General features: G+C 42.4%; 1 protein-coding gene across 9 annotated transcripts in view; it reads right to left on the bottom strand.

Annotated features, from left to right (window-relative positions):
• KALRN (kalirin RhoGEF kinase) overlaps positions 1-14,785 on the bottom strand; it is a 991,119-nt gene that overhangs the window by 262,993 nt on the left and 713,341 nt on the right. The window lies entirely within an intron of this gene.

Genomic DNA, 14,785 nt, shown 5'->3' with positions numbered 1-14,785 from the left:
TGCTCTCTTTTGATTCTCCTTCTATCTGTTTGTATTTCTTTGTCTTTTCTGTTGAATTATCATCCCTCTCTCATTCGCTATGCGTGTTTGTGTCCTTAGAATCCATCCTGGACTTTTTCTTATTTCTCTACATTCTCTTAGAGGTGTAATTAGATCCCAAACTAAAATTTGTACATAGATGACTTTTAAATATGCACTTTTAGCCCAAATTCCTCTCCTGAGCGCCAGATCTGCATTGTCAATTGCCTGATGGACATCTCTCCTTGGCTATCCAGTTGGCATTTCAAACTCAATGTGTCCAAAATGGAGCTCATTATTTCCACCATCCCTCCTACACTCAATATCCTACCTAAATTCTCTATTTTTGTTGAGAATATCACCACTTATGTTCACAACTTTGAAGGCATCTTTGACTTCCATATCCCTCTTCCTCATCTATTCTCTCCCCCAACCAAAGTTTCCAAGTCTTGTCAATGCTACCTCCTCAGCATCTCTTGCATCCATCTTAGCACAGTGCCTGACACACATCAGGCACTTAAATACTTATTGATAAAGTAACCCCTTCTTTCCATCTAACAGACTACTACCTTAGTTCAAGTCATAATCACCTAGTTGGAATTCTTACTTTCAGGCTCCTCCCTTTCTAATTTAGCTTCCATACCTCTATCAAATGAATATCTCTAAAATACATGACCATGTCACTTCACTGTTCAAAACTCTTGAGTGGTTCCCTAATGCCTCTAGAATAAACCACAAACTCTTCTGTTGGGCATTTAAAGCCTTCTACAACATGAGTGCCATCTACCTTTGCAAAGTTATTTCCTATTTTTTTCTTGTATGCACTTATTGTTTCGGGCATTCTGACCAATCAGTTATTCCACAAACTCAACATTCTACAACCTGCCTCTGGCCCTTGTGTGAAATATAGGCCTTCCTCACTTTTACCTCTTAGAAAGTAGCCTTAGCTACTTTCTTTTTTTTCTTGTTTTATTTTTTTGTTTTTTTTAAAATAAAAGTATTTTATTATTTTCCAGTTATATGTAGAGATAGTTTTCAATATTTGTTTTTATAAGATTTCAAATTTCAAATTTTTCTCCCTCCCCTCCCTCCCCCCCTCCCCTAGACAGCAGGTAATCTGATATAGGTTTACACACACACACATATATATATATATATATATGTATGTATGTATGTATATATATGTATGTGTATATATATAACATTAAACATATTTCTGCATTAGTCATGTTATAAGAGAAGAATTAGAGCAAGAAGGAAAAACCTCAAAAAAGAAAAACAACAGCACCCAAACCAAAAGAAATAGTATGGTTCAATCCTTAGCTACTTTCAATATTCAGTTCAGGTGCTACTTCATCAAGGAAGCCTTCCTGATCAGCCCATTTGTTAGGCTCTTTTCCTCCTCAAATCATTTTCTATTTACTTGTTTGTGAACAGGCTGTATCCTTCTAGTAGAATGTAAGCTCCCTGAAGGCAGAGATAGTTCCATTTTTGTCTCTGTATCCTCAGTGCTTAGTACAGTTTCTTGCATATGGAAGGTGTTTTTAAAATAGTCATTGAATTAAATGGATTCATGGCTATTCAAAGCCCAAACCCCATTACTCAAAGAAAGTAGTTTGGACATGAGGGATGGCTGCAAAACCCTGCAACTCAGACTGTTTGTAGTAAAACCGATGTGTAATTTCTCTTGCCAGAAAATGAAAACTACATAACTTGGTGTGTTTTCCTTTTTGCTCCAGCTGCTGAAGGCTTGGAGCCAAAATCCCGAAATGTGCTCAACCCCTGGGTCCCCAAACATTCACTCCATCTGCCATTAGCTCATCTCTGTTCAGCTTTATCCTAAAATATCTTATCTCAAAAGGTGCTTTAATATGTAAGCCCCCTCAAGTCAAGAATATATAGGTAGGACATCAATTTTACATACTATTTGGAATGTTTTCTCTCTGTTTTTCATATTTTCATCATGCATGGGTAACTATGCTTTGAAAGGTTTTGCTTATAAAATGCATTTGAACAGGAGGAGAAAGTAAGACAAAATCACTTTAAGAGGCTTGTCAAGGGCTCACCAGACTAGTCAGTGTATACCCTTAAGCTATTCTATGAAAAATAACGTTAACACAAAAGTTAGCAGATCAGATGGGAAGAAAGAGCAGCTGGAGAGATGCAAAGTTTGTGATTATCTGTAATTTTTTTCTGATTGGAAAGGGTCAGGATTGACACATACAGGAAAGAATGGAAATTATCTTGTTTTTATGTTATCCTGTTTTTGCTGTGGAATTGAAAGGACACATGAAAAAAAAATAAAGAAAAAAACCCAGCTCTTGTTAAAAGGGATGGATTGGAAGGGGATGTTCCAAACTGTACTAACAGTGCTAAGTAGGCATGGGCTTTATTGGTGATAAGGCAAACTGGACAGAGTTTTATTGCTGCTGTTGAAGGCTGGCAAACTCAAGTGGGTAGAAGCAGTCTGAAATAAGATGCTTTCCTACCAGATTTTGTTTCAGTTTCTCTGAAACCAAAGAAATGTCAGACTGGAAGGTCTTCAGTTTTTTTTTTCCTTGCAGGGTAATGGGGGTTAAGTGACTTGCCCAGGGTCACACAGCTAGCAAGTGTCAAGTGTCTGAGGCCGGATTGGAACTCAGGTCCTCCTGAATCCAAGGCCGGTGTTTTATCCACGGCACCACCTAGCTTCCCTGAAGGTCTTCAGGTTTAAGAAAAGAGCTAGGGGTGAGTTCTTCTCAGGCCTGAGTAATAAATTGACAGTTAACAGCAGTGAAGAATAGTAGTTGATATTTAGTGAGAAAAGGGGATAAACTTTTTATTCCTTTCATTCTTGCTCCATATTACTCACAATATTAAAATGGATCTGTGATCCATGGATTTTGTCTGTTCCCTCTAACAATGCAGATGACAGTCAATCAGCTAGCATTTGTTAAGTGCCTACTATGTGATAGGCATTTTACTAAGCTGGAGATAAAAAGAAATGTGAAAGGTATTTCTTGGTCATGTGTGTCTATCCTGTGTGACTTCAGCTATAATCTTCCCTAAGGTTGCTGCAGGTAGTCTACTCAATATCCTGAAGGTCTTTCTCAATATTATATTCTTATTTTAAATTTTGAGAAGTGATTATTTATGGTGTTATAAATAAAGACAACTTTTATTTAAAGAGTATAATTACTCTTTAAAGGGTGAATCAGTCTTGTTTTTTTCTCAGCTACCCATAACTCAGGAGGTAGACAACTGTCCAACCAACTCAAACTCAAACAGAACTCAAAGCCACTCTCTCCCTGCTTCTACAAGCCTTCTCTCTTATCCAAACTCTTCCTATTTTGGATTGTACTACTTGCTTTCTTGTCTTCCTAAACTCAAAATCTTGTGATAAACTCCAAAGTTCTGTCCTGTGCCCCCATAATCAACTGTCAAGTCCAGCACCCATCATCTCTTGCATCTTTTGGAATCATTTCCACTATTTTCTCAAAGGCAGCATAGCATAGTGGACAGAGAGCAGACCCTGAAGGCAGGGAGTCCTGAGTTCAAACCTTGCCTCTGACACTAGTTACTGGCTGTGTGGTCCCGGGCAAGTCACTTAACTTCTCTATGCTCTGGGTCCTTCTGAAGACTATATATTGCACACTAACAGTGCATTGGTCGAGGGAATTCCTCTGAAAATTCCCTATAAAAGAAGTAGGATTTAGGCCAACTGATTTAAAAGCCAGAGCCCTTTCCACTATATCATGCTGTCTAATGAATTTGAAATCCCTTTTGGGGCCTCAGGACATATGGTGAAGGAAGCCTGATTCTCTTCTTCTTCCCTCCTTCAGAAAACTGCTGTGACAAGATTACAGATTTCCAACTTTTCCATAAGGAACAACTGTTGTTCATTTCCCCTCAAAAGTTATGAACAAAGAGGGGGCGATTTCTGACAAGGAGGCTGCTGATCAGTGCATTGGCCAGGACTGTCCATGAAAGATCAACCAGGGAGAAGATCTTGTCTGACCATAATTAGTCTTTGGGCCTTCCACAGTCAGACACCACATCCCTTTCCAAACTTATCTCATTCCTCCATATATTCTGTGCTCTGACTGATTGGGCTATTCTCTGTCCCTGAACACACATTGTGTTCTCATGCCCCTGGGGTTTTGCTCACACTGTTCTCTGTCCCTGGACTATCCACCCCTACCTTTGTCTGTTGAAGTCTACCCTTCCTAGAAATAAAATGCCCCCTCCTCCAGGAAGTCTTCCTTAATTTCCCAACTGGCAATGACTTTCTCCCCTATCCCCAGCTCCCAGACCTCACAGAGCCCTTCTTTTTGTAAATCTCCAAAGAACTTCTTAATATGCAATATGAGAAGAGGTAATGTGGCAGTCAATGGAGGGCTGGCCTTTTATTCAGGAATAGCTCGTTCAAGACCAGCTTCTGACTCATAAATGGACTATATGATACTGGACAAATCACCACTCAGTGCTCTTAGCAACTCCCCAAGACTATAAGTTCCAAGAAAGTGCTGACCTGTGTTGGGAGAGGGATTTTTCTCCCTAAGGAGTTACCTTACATCAGTGAAACTAAAGGTTCTGTATGTATCGAGAGCTCTTTATATGTGATATATATCTCACTTATCTTCCTGCTAGATGATGAACTCCATGAAGGAGCGTTTCTTACGACTTGGCAGCACTCTGCACACAGTAAGTACATAATAAATGTTTATTCTTGGATCTGTTGTTATATTGTATTGAAGAAATGAGTTAAAGAGGTGTCTTTCCGAGTTTTCCTGACTTTTAGTCTCAGCACTCTATCTACTGCTACACCTAACTGCCTGAGAAGGTGTATTATAGAATGTTAGAATGGTAAAGAACCCTAAAGACAATCTATCCTAAATATCTAAACTTACAGATGAAAAAACCCAAGGCCCAGGAACATCAAGTCACACAGCCAAGTGAGTAGCTAAACCACGACAAGACTGATTCCTAGTCCAGAGTTATTTTAAAAGAATAGTTTTTTTTTTAAATCTGCATTTTTCTGTTCAGTCCTACTAAATCTGAATGGGCTGGCTGGCTATGGTTAAGGGTACTACTGTCCATTGGACTGGAGTGTGGATTTTGTCTATGCAAAACTTAATGCAGAGCTACAGGGAAAAAAACCAAAACCAAACTGTTGCAACCTGAGCCTGTAGGACCATCAGACCTCAGGTTTAGATCTGGAGGGGATCCTGGGAGGTCAATGAGGCCATATCCCCAATGTGAAAGCTGAGGTCCAAGCTGTTAAATGACTTGACTAGGGTCATACAGATAGGTAGTCAATATCAGAGGCAGGATTCAAACTTAGATCTTCCTGACTCCAAGGCTAGTGGTCTATCCACTATTCCAGACTACTGTTTGTCCTGGCTTCCCAAGAAAACTATAAGCTACTAGAAGGCAGGAACAGTATTGATACTCTGCAGAGTCATGGTTCTTAGTACAAGCTGTGCAATCCTATGCACACAGGTGGTATTTGTTGTAGCAGCCATGGGTCATCTGTTTTAGGTTAGTGACGAGCCCCTCCCCTTGAGTCTTGGTCAGTAACTTTTCTGCAGTAGGGTCTGTGGGTGGGTTCACCCTGTAGATGCACCACGTCTAGGAGCACAGAGTGGAGGTGACCTGTGCTCAGTTCTGGGAGGTAGTGGTCTCCAGAAGAAGTGCCAATGTGTGACTCACAGGCCACAGGTGCATCACTCTCAACTGTGACCTGACCCAGATTAAAATGTAGTTTCTATCTGATTTTAATGTGTTGATTTATTCATTAGGTAGGTAGGTGGGTAGGTTGGTGGGTGGGTAGATATAGATAGATAGAAAGAAGTCAGACAGATAGGTGATAGAGATAGCTAGATAGCTAGATAGCTAGATAGTCAGGTGGTACAGTGCATGGAGCACTGAGCCTTAAGTCAGGAAGACTCATCTTCCTGAATTTAAATCTGTCCTCAGACACTTACTAGCTATGTGACACTGGGCAAGTCACTTAACCTCAGTTTGCCTCAGTTTCCCCATCTATAAAATAAGCTGGAAAAGGAAATGGCAAATTACTTCAGTATCTTTGCCAAGAAAACCACAAATGGAGTCACAAAGAGTTAGGGACAACTTAAAAAAAAAAACAACCCCTGAGTAACAACAAATTGCATTCCTTAGCCCCAGTCAGTCATATAGTTTTGTATAAGTATACACACATGTATATCTGCATACATATGTATATTTGTATTTGCACACAAATGTATAAACCTATGTATACATACCTATATATGCATATGTGTGTGTATGTACTTATCTTGTCCTTGTATGGTTTTCTGGATCCCAATCAGGCTTAGCTTAGTCTTGGGAGAGTGCATGTCCGAGGAGACTTTAAATTCCAAGCTCAGAGGATCCCTAGGGGTTGATCCCCAGCCAGCAGCAGCACTGTGAGGGGTTGTCCAATATCCTTTAGCCAAGAAAAGGCTTTGGCAAAGACAAAGCCTCTCTCATCGTGGGCTCCTGGACAACTATGGACATTGGCACTGCCCCATATGGCCAAGGTCTAAAGTTCACATAACAGGGCTGATGGAAGTGTCAGTGGCAGGGATAATAGATAAAGAAGCCAACGGATCCGATGCAGCCAACTGCCAGTGAAATACTCACTTGAGAACTAGAGACAATGGAAAAAGACACTGGCTCAAGGCTGAGAGGACCTGAGTTCAAATTCTGCTTCTGAACCTCTTACTGCCTGGGTGATCTGGGCCAGTCACTTGATGTCCCTGGTCTCAGTTTCTCATTCTGTAAGATGAGAGGTTGGAATTCTAGAATCATAGATTTAGAGTTGAAGGGATGTTGGAGGCTATTCAGTCCACCTCCCTTTTTTGCAGATGAAGAAAATGAAGCTGAGAGGTTAGTTGATTTGTTCAGGGCCACAGAGCTCATATATGATTGCAGCATAATTTGAACTCAGGTCTCCCTGATCTTATCCCATGCACTCTATCCGCCGTGCCACCTAGCCACCCTTATTGACCAATGGCCTCTGAGGTCCCTATATCTATGATCCTATGGAACATTATGATGATCCTGAATATGGATAATTGAGAGGTGACTACATTTTTCTCCTCCTTTTATTCCCATATGGAGTTTTCTTGGAGATGAGAGCATGCATAGTTTGGGGGTGCTAGACTAGAAGTGGTTGAGGTCAGTGCAGATATTACAGCCTGAGGGCCTCCATGCTTTGGATGGCCTGAAGCTCTGGAGTGAACAATTTTCAGATTGCTGCCAGTGAGTACAGGCTTGTGCAGGGTATTGGAGGAGACATAGTCTCTGGTGGATAGGGGGTGCTCTGAGGGAAATTGGAGAGATGCTATTATTGTGCTTCCTGTGTTTTCAATTGTCCTGTTTTCTAATTATCTGTCTCAATGTGTGTAGATCTTGTCTTCCCAGTTAGATCCTAGGATTTAGAGCAGGGGTTCTTAAATATTTTTGGGGTGTCACAAACCCTTTTGGCAGTCTAGTAAAATCTACAAATGCCTTCTCAGAATAATGTTTTTAAATCACAAAATAAAATGAATGGGATCATCAAGTTCCTGCATTCCCCACCCTCTACCCCAATCTAACTATGGACCTCTTCGGGCTCCATGTATGCCAGGTTAAGAATTCTTAATATAGAGTTAGATGGGACCTTAGAAATTCCCTCATTCAACTCCCTCATTTTATAGTTAAGGAAACAGAGCTCCAGAATGGTAAACTTCTTCCCCAAGTCAAGTGGCAAAGCTGGTATTTGAACCTAGGCCCCCTGACTTTCAATCCAGTACTCTTCCCACTAGCCCATGCTGCTGGTGAATGCCTTGGGGCAGGAGAATTTGGCTTCTGTTTCTTTTGTTATATAGCAACTAGTATTTGGCTGGGGCCAGATGAACTGCCGCCAAGCCCTGGCTCCAATGCTAGAAGTAGGGTAGAAAACAACAGATGAGGGTTTTTCACACCCACTAGGTTTGTTCTCCTGGTGATGCCTCATCCTCTGACCCCACCTCCTACAAAGTAACATTTTCCTCAACTTGATTTATCCTTTGCCATTTTAAAATTAAGACATAAAATAATGGTTTTTGATAACATACTTGGGCAGTGTACCTTGTTGACCCTAGCTACAATGCATAACCTCGCTGTACCCAGAATACTCTTTGGACATCAACTTTCTGTTATTCAAATGAGAGTTATTTGTAGCTCATATTTAATAATGATGATGATGATGACATTAATAATAGCTAGCATTTATATAACAAGCAAAATGATAGGCACTATGCTAAGTGCTTTACAAATATTAACTCATTTGATCAATGTTTAATCCCTGGCTGGCCCTACCTGCTCCCTAGCCCACTTCCAGGCTGTCACATTACTATCACATGAGTTGTTATGTGTTCAGGGATTACATTAATGTCCCCTCCCAATCCCACCATCCAAGGAGATATCCTTTTCTAATAATGTTTGGCTCAGGTTGACATTCAGTTAACCCACCAGTTAACCCATCACTGAATCTCAGAGCTAGAAGACACCCTTAGAAATAATTTAGTCCAATTTGGAACTCAACGCAAGCCCCCACAGGTTTTCTACAGATAATTTATGCCTGGAAGGTAGCTCAGCTATATTGTTAGGTCGGATAACACATCCAGCAGCAGGCCTGACCACAGAATGTCAGAGCAAAAAAAGCTCTCGCCTCCGTTCTGAAGACAGAGGTTCAAATCCCAGTGTTCATAGGTGTGTGATCTTAGGCACTTTATTTCCCTGACCTTCAGTTTCTTACTTTGTATCCATAAATATTGGATTAGATGGGCTCTGTGGTCCCTTCTTTTGTGTGTGTGTGTGTGTGTTCCTTTCTAACCCTGACATTCTATGAGCCCCAAGCGTCATCAGTTTGGAGAGACAAGTGAAGACAGGACTAGGCAGGAAATGCATAAGTCTTGTGGTTGCTTGACTACTGGAGCAAGCTGTTGGTCTGTGGAATGTGAGTAGGATGCTGATGGTGGGTAGTGTGGTAGAGTTAACAAACTGATGGATGTGGAGTCAGAAAGACTCAGGTTCGTATCTCGTCTTTGACATTTACTAGTTATGTGACATTGGGAAAGTTACTCAATCTCCTTAAGCCTCTATTTCTTCAACTATAAAATGAGAATGATGATAGCACCTGTGGTATTTAGCTCACGGAGTTGTTGGGAGGCTCAACTAAGATATGGAAATGTGTTTGGTGGACTATGAGAGCACTATGGGAATGGAGAGAATGATTATAAGAGTGTTTCATGGAGGCATCAACTTATGGAAGGGCTCACAGACGCAGGTACGGGGAGGGATGGCTCTGGGTTCTGCTTTTGTCATTTCTGAGCACTGTGATGCACTCAGATGGTCGATGACATGATTCGTTGGCCATCAGACAACAGAACCCACTCATTCTGCGGTGTGTTTTAGAAATAGAGTTGGCTTTCAATTATCTATGCTAATTAAGTGATGCAACAGCACATAGACTGCAAAAGTTAATTCTATTTTCCTTTGGACTTTATTGGATTGTTTTCTCACAGGTTTGCCTTTCTAATGCCCTAGTAGGGTGAATATGAAACTGAGCTTGCATTTCTGGTTCTGTGCTTTTGCTCTTCTGGGTTTGAAAGATCTGTGGCTGAGAGACAGGAGACCTGAGTTCTAGTCTGGTCTGATGCTGCCTATGTTCCTTTAACATTTCTGTGGAGTCAGATAAGCACATAGTAAGTGCTTAATATAAGTTCTTTCATCTATCATGTCTGTCTATCTATATATCATCTATCTATCTATCTATCATCTATTTATTCATCCATCCATCCATCCATCCATCCATCCATCCATCCATCCATCCATCTCTGTATCCATCTTTTCTCACCTGTAAAATGGGTGTATTTACCTATCTCGTGAGGTTGCTACGTGGGTTAAATGAGAGTGTACTAAAAAGTATTAAATGGCAAATATATATAAGGGGATATTTTAGTCAAAGTGGTTTATGAGTAACTACATCTACATTTAGGATGTTGCTGTGTGAATTAGCATATTTAATTGAAAGTGATGGAATAAGAATTCCCAAAGTACGGCATTGGGCTTTGTGGTTTACCTATAGTTGGGCAAGTGAGAGTTCTGAGAAAGGGTGCCTATATAATGGGGTAGACAGCCAAGGCTAACCTCTCCCTACCAACCTCCCACCCCAGTCAGAATGTCCTATCGTCTTATTACTGTCGCCACTTCCTAGCAGTCTGGGGCTGTAGTAAACAGAGAAAAAAAGTCCTCATGGAAACCCTGTCACCCATTCTCATATCACTTCATTTCTAATTCAGTGGGTTATGGAAAAAGGATGAAGGGATAGCTCTAAGCTACTGTCCCTTGACCCTGCCCTTTAGTTCTATTCCATGTTCTGTAGTGACTGGGTGGAAATGTACTCATTCTGCAAAGCCTGGCCAAATACTGTTTGGAGTGAACCCCTCATGTCTCTTTTTGGGGGGGGGGCAATGAGGGTAAAGTGACTTGCGCAGGGTCAAACAGCTAGGAAGTGTCAAGTGTCTGAATTCATATTTGAACTCAGGTCCTCCTGAATCCAAGGCCGGTGTTTTATCCACTGTGCCACCTAGCTGCCCCCACCCCTCATGCCTCTTAAGCCTTCATCTGACAGTCAACAAGCAACTTCCATCCTCCCCAAGACGTCCACTCAATCTTGGAGACCTTATTTAGGAATCACCTTCACTTAGGGAGATAAACAGAGAAAGACTACCCTACAGATGTGTTCTCACTTCCTACAGGATCGTCAGACTGGATCTGAAAGCTGGAGGGCTCTTGTTCCTCTGAGGCTTCATGTATAGGATCACTGATCTTTGAGTTGGAAGGTATCTCAAGAGATCCCAGGACCATGGATCTAGAGCTGGAAGGAACCCCCAAGACCATCTTGTCAAACCCCTTCATTTCACAGATGGGAAAACAGGCCAAAGGAGACTAAATGACTCTCCCTAGTTTGTGTGATTCAGCTTTGAAGAGAGGGGTCTGGACCAGATGATCCCTTCAGATCCCTTCAAATCTCTTCCATCTCTAAAAATCTGACACCCTGGAGAGGTATGATCCTGGTTAAGTCATTTAACCTCCCTAGGCCTCAGTTTCTTTATCTATAAAATAAGCCCTCTAGGGCTCCTGAAGGCTCCAAATCTATCATCGTATGATCTTTTTTTTTTTTCCTTTTATTTTTGGTGAGGCAATTGGGGTTAAGTGACTTGCCCAGGGTCACACAGCTAGTAAGTGTTGAGTGTCTGAGGCCAGATTTGAACCCAGGTCCTCCTGAATCCAGGGCTGGTGCTCTATCCACTGTGCCACCCAGCTGCCCCCAATCCTATGATCTTTTGACACTGATTGGGCAAATCATTTAATCTCTGTGCCTCACTTTCCTCATCTGTAAAATGAGGGGGTTGGGCTAGATGTCTTCTGTGATCCTTTTAGCTCTGAGTCTATGATCCTTTTGTAGCATCCTCCTCTGGGCTCTTTCCTGACCCAGTCTCCCCTGGGCAGCGGACTGCCTCTCCTTTCAGGTTTTTATCCATCCTATGTTGAGGCAGCTGAGGCCTAGAGAGCTTATGTAACTCACCACCCACCTTGGCGCTAAGCGGTAGAGAAGAAGCTACATGTCTGGCCTCCTGCCTCCTAGTTCAGTATTTTCTCCAAGGCAAGATTATGAAGTTGTTAAAAACTGTCATTGGTGCCTCCCATTCTACCCCTACAACCTCCTCCTCCTTTCAGTTCTCAGTCCTGGGTACCTGGGCCCTCATGCTACCCATGCCCATGGGGTTGGTTCTCCACGTGGGCCCTCTATCCAAATGTACCTGATTAGCCTACTCTTGCTAGCCCTGTGAACAATGGCTAGGGCGTCTCACCAAATTAATCTGGGCTAAGGGGCTCAAAGGGATTTGGACCCTCTCCAAGGGCATTTTCAATTTCACTGGGTCTTCTGACTGCAATGCAAAGGGTAGGACAGTTCAGAATATCAGGTGCTGCTACAGACTCATTGGAAAGGGAAGTGGATTTATTATTGTTTGGGGGTGGTGGTGATGATAGAGTGAGGGATAGAAGGACTGATACCCCTCAAATCATCCAGTTGGGCTGGCTTCATATTCTGCCAACTCATACGTGGTTTGGAGAGTGATCTCCAAACACTGTCTATCATTCTTAAAAGAGGATGTACTTATCACCAGCAGGGTTGCCAATAAAAATAGGTAAGGCCCCATTCTCAGTAATCAGGGGAGCTCAAATTGCCTGGGGGCTGAGAATTCAATGGAGGCCAAACCTTGTGACATAGACCTAAGCAGACTTGCATGTAACCTTATCAGATAGAAATAAGATAGGGAGCCAATTAACATGGGAAGAACTCAATTCTGGAAACAGGCTCAGGACTTGGCATGACTGTCTGTCTCTTTGTCTCTGTAGTTAGTTCTTTGAGTTAAACTAGTCTGCTAAGTAGGCATGTCTAAGTTGTGAACACCCCTGGAAGGATTTGAGGGGCACTCTCAGACTCTAGTGTTGCCTTGTAGGGCCCACAGCTGGCCAGTGATTCCTCCCTCATCTTCCTGGTCTACATCTGTAATGGGCATGGTGTGGGGAGGGGAGAAAATGGAGATTATTAAATTGTAACTAACAGTTGGAATGGCATTGTATTTAGAGTCAGAGGACCTGGGTTCCAATTCTTACTCTGCTACTTACTAACTCAATGGTCTTAGGTGACTCACTTCTGTCTGTAAAAAGAGGTGCTGGGCTAGATGACCCTTCTAGCTCTCAAGCAATCATTCTAAGTGACATGTACATTCATGCTCTTAACCTTGATCTTCACCCTGCAAATGAAATGACTCTGAACTTGGTGTAATTCTGGTGTAATATGTGCATTGCCCATTGACACATCTAGTGTTTTATTTGGCCATCTCTGTGCTCTATCCTTTTCCATGCCATTGTCTGTCTTAGACACGTCAAGGGTAGGGTCTGAGTGTAGGTCACTTATTCCCTCTGACCCCTCAGGCACATGATTGGCCAAAGAATGATGATGACTGGTGACAGAGAGACTCATTCCTGTGGAATAAGTCCTGCTCTTGGATTCAGGTGATCTGAGCCTGAATTCAAGTGTTGGTGCTTATAAGCTGTGTGATTATTAGCAAGTCACTCAAGCTCTGTGGGTCTTATAGCTCCTTATTTTGTAAAACTGGGATTCTAAGACTTATACTACCTTACTGTGTTAAATGGGTTGGTATAAACCTTCAAGTGCTATGTAAATGTTTGCCATTTTTATTACAGAAACTAGCATTGCGATCATGATTCTCTATTAGAAGGCAGCTAGGAATTTTGAGTGCATCCACATGGCACACTGGGAGACCAATAGTGCTACTTGGTGAGATGGTACTGTTCGGTGAGGGGTGGGGTCCAATGTACAGTTGTGGAATGGAGCAAATCTAGGGAATCTAAAAGAGAATTGTGCTTGGCCTTACTAGCCCCATGCCCTAAGTGGCTGAGTGAGCCCTGGCCCTCTGCCGAGGGCTGGCATTGCTGTGTGCTGCTGGATTCATCAAGTATGAGCCTCCCTTCCCCCACAGTGAGGAGCTATTCAAAACTCATGAGAAGAGAGGGCATGGGAATAGATCAAGGCTGCCTCATCATACACTGGCTGGACAGAAAATGTTCCATCGAGCTAAATTAGCAAGGGTGATGGTGAGAACTGAAGGGTGGGGAAAGCCTAAGGCTGGATCCCAGGCTAAAGACAAGTCTGCATTTTAGAAAGAGCACCGGTCTGGGGATCCAGATACCTGAACTTGAGCCCTGGCTCACCTAAGGTCACAGTTAGTTGCAAAGTCATTCTGTGTCTACAAACCTTGGTTTAACCATCTGTGACACAAGGTTAGCTGAATGTGAATAAATAAAAGTTAACCTCTTTCCCCTCTTTTCTCTCCATTTGGGAATCCTGCATGACCCAGGGAGGAGATGTATAAGGACAGGATAACTTTGTTCACTGGGTTTCTACCAATCCCTCTTTTCCCACCTTCCCCGAACCCTGTTCTGAACAGAAGAAATGCCAAGGGCTGACTACTGTTCACTTGCTGAGTGACTAGTTTACTGACAAGATCTAAAATGGGGGGGGTATGTTTTTGGGAGGAGGGGACAAAAGGGAATGGAAACACTAGCAAGGGGAATTCCCAGTGAGGAAATTCTTCCTCTAAAGTCATTGAGAGTATAGATGACTTGCCCAGGGTCACACATCTAATATCTGGCTGAAGGATTTGAACCAATCAGGGTCTGACCTGGTGTCCTGGTCAGCTCTCTCAAGATTATAACCATGCTATCTTTTGGACGGTAGAAAAGGACCAAGAAAAGCAGACGTTTTGGGACATCTGCTTTTGAAAATAAGGTTTTCTCTACCTTACTGTTAGACACCAATGCAGTGGCAGGCTTGGGCTGCAGCATATTTGCAACCTGAAGCAACTTGACTTTTGGAAAGCCATTTCCCCTCTGAGCTGCAGTTTTCATGTCTATAAAATAAGGGACTTGGACTAAATGATCTCTAAGGTTTTTTCCAGCTCCGAATCTATGATCCTATTGCACAACTGGTGCAATCTCACAAATCAATCAGCCAATGTGGGCATTCACTAAGAATTATTTCTGAATAGAACAACGTGAAGTCTTTGTCTTTCTCTCTCTTCTCCTCCTCCTTTCTCCCTTGTTTGCTCCATGACAGAGCAGGTCTATAACCCTGTGCCTGCCT

Source organism: Dromiciops gliroides, chromosome 3, assembly GCF_019393635.1.
Source record: "Dromiciops gliroides isolate mDroGli1 chromosome 3, mDroGli1.pri, whole genome shotgun sequence".
Taxonomy (NCBI): domain Eukaryota; kingdom Metazoa; phylum Chordata; class Mammalia; order Microbiotheria; family Microbiotheriidae; genus Dromiciops; species Dromiciops gliroides.
Note: the sequence above shows the minus strand (reverse complement) of the source record. Positions and strands in the feature narration are given on the sequence as shown.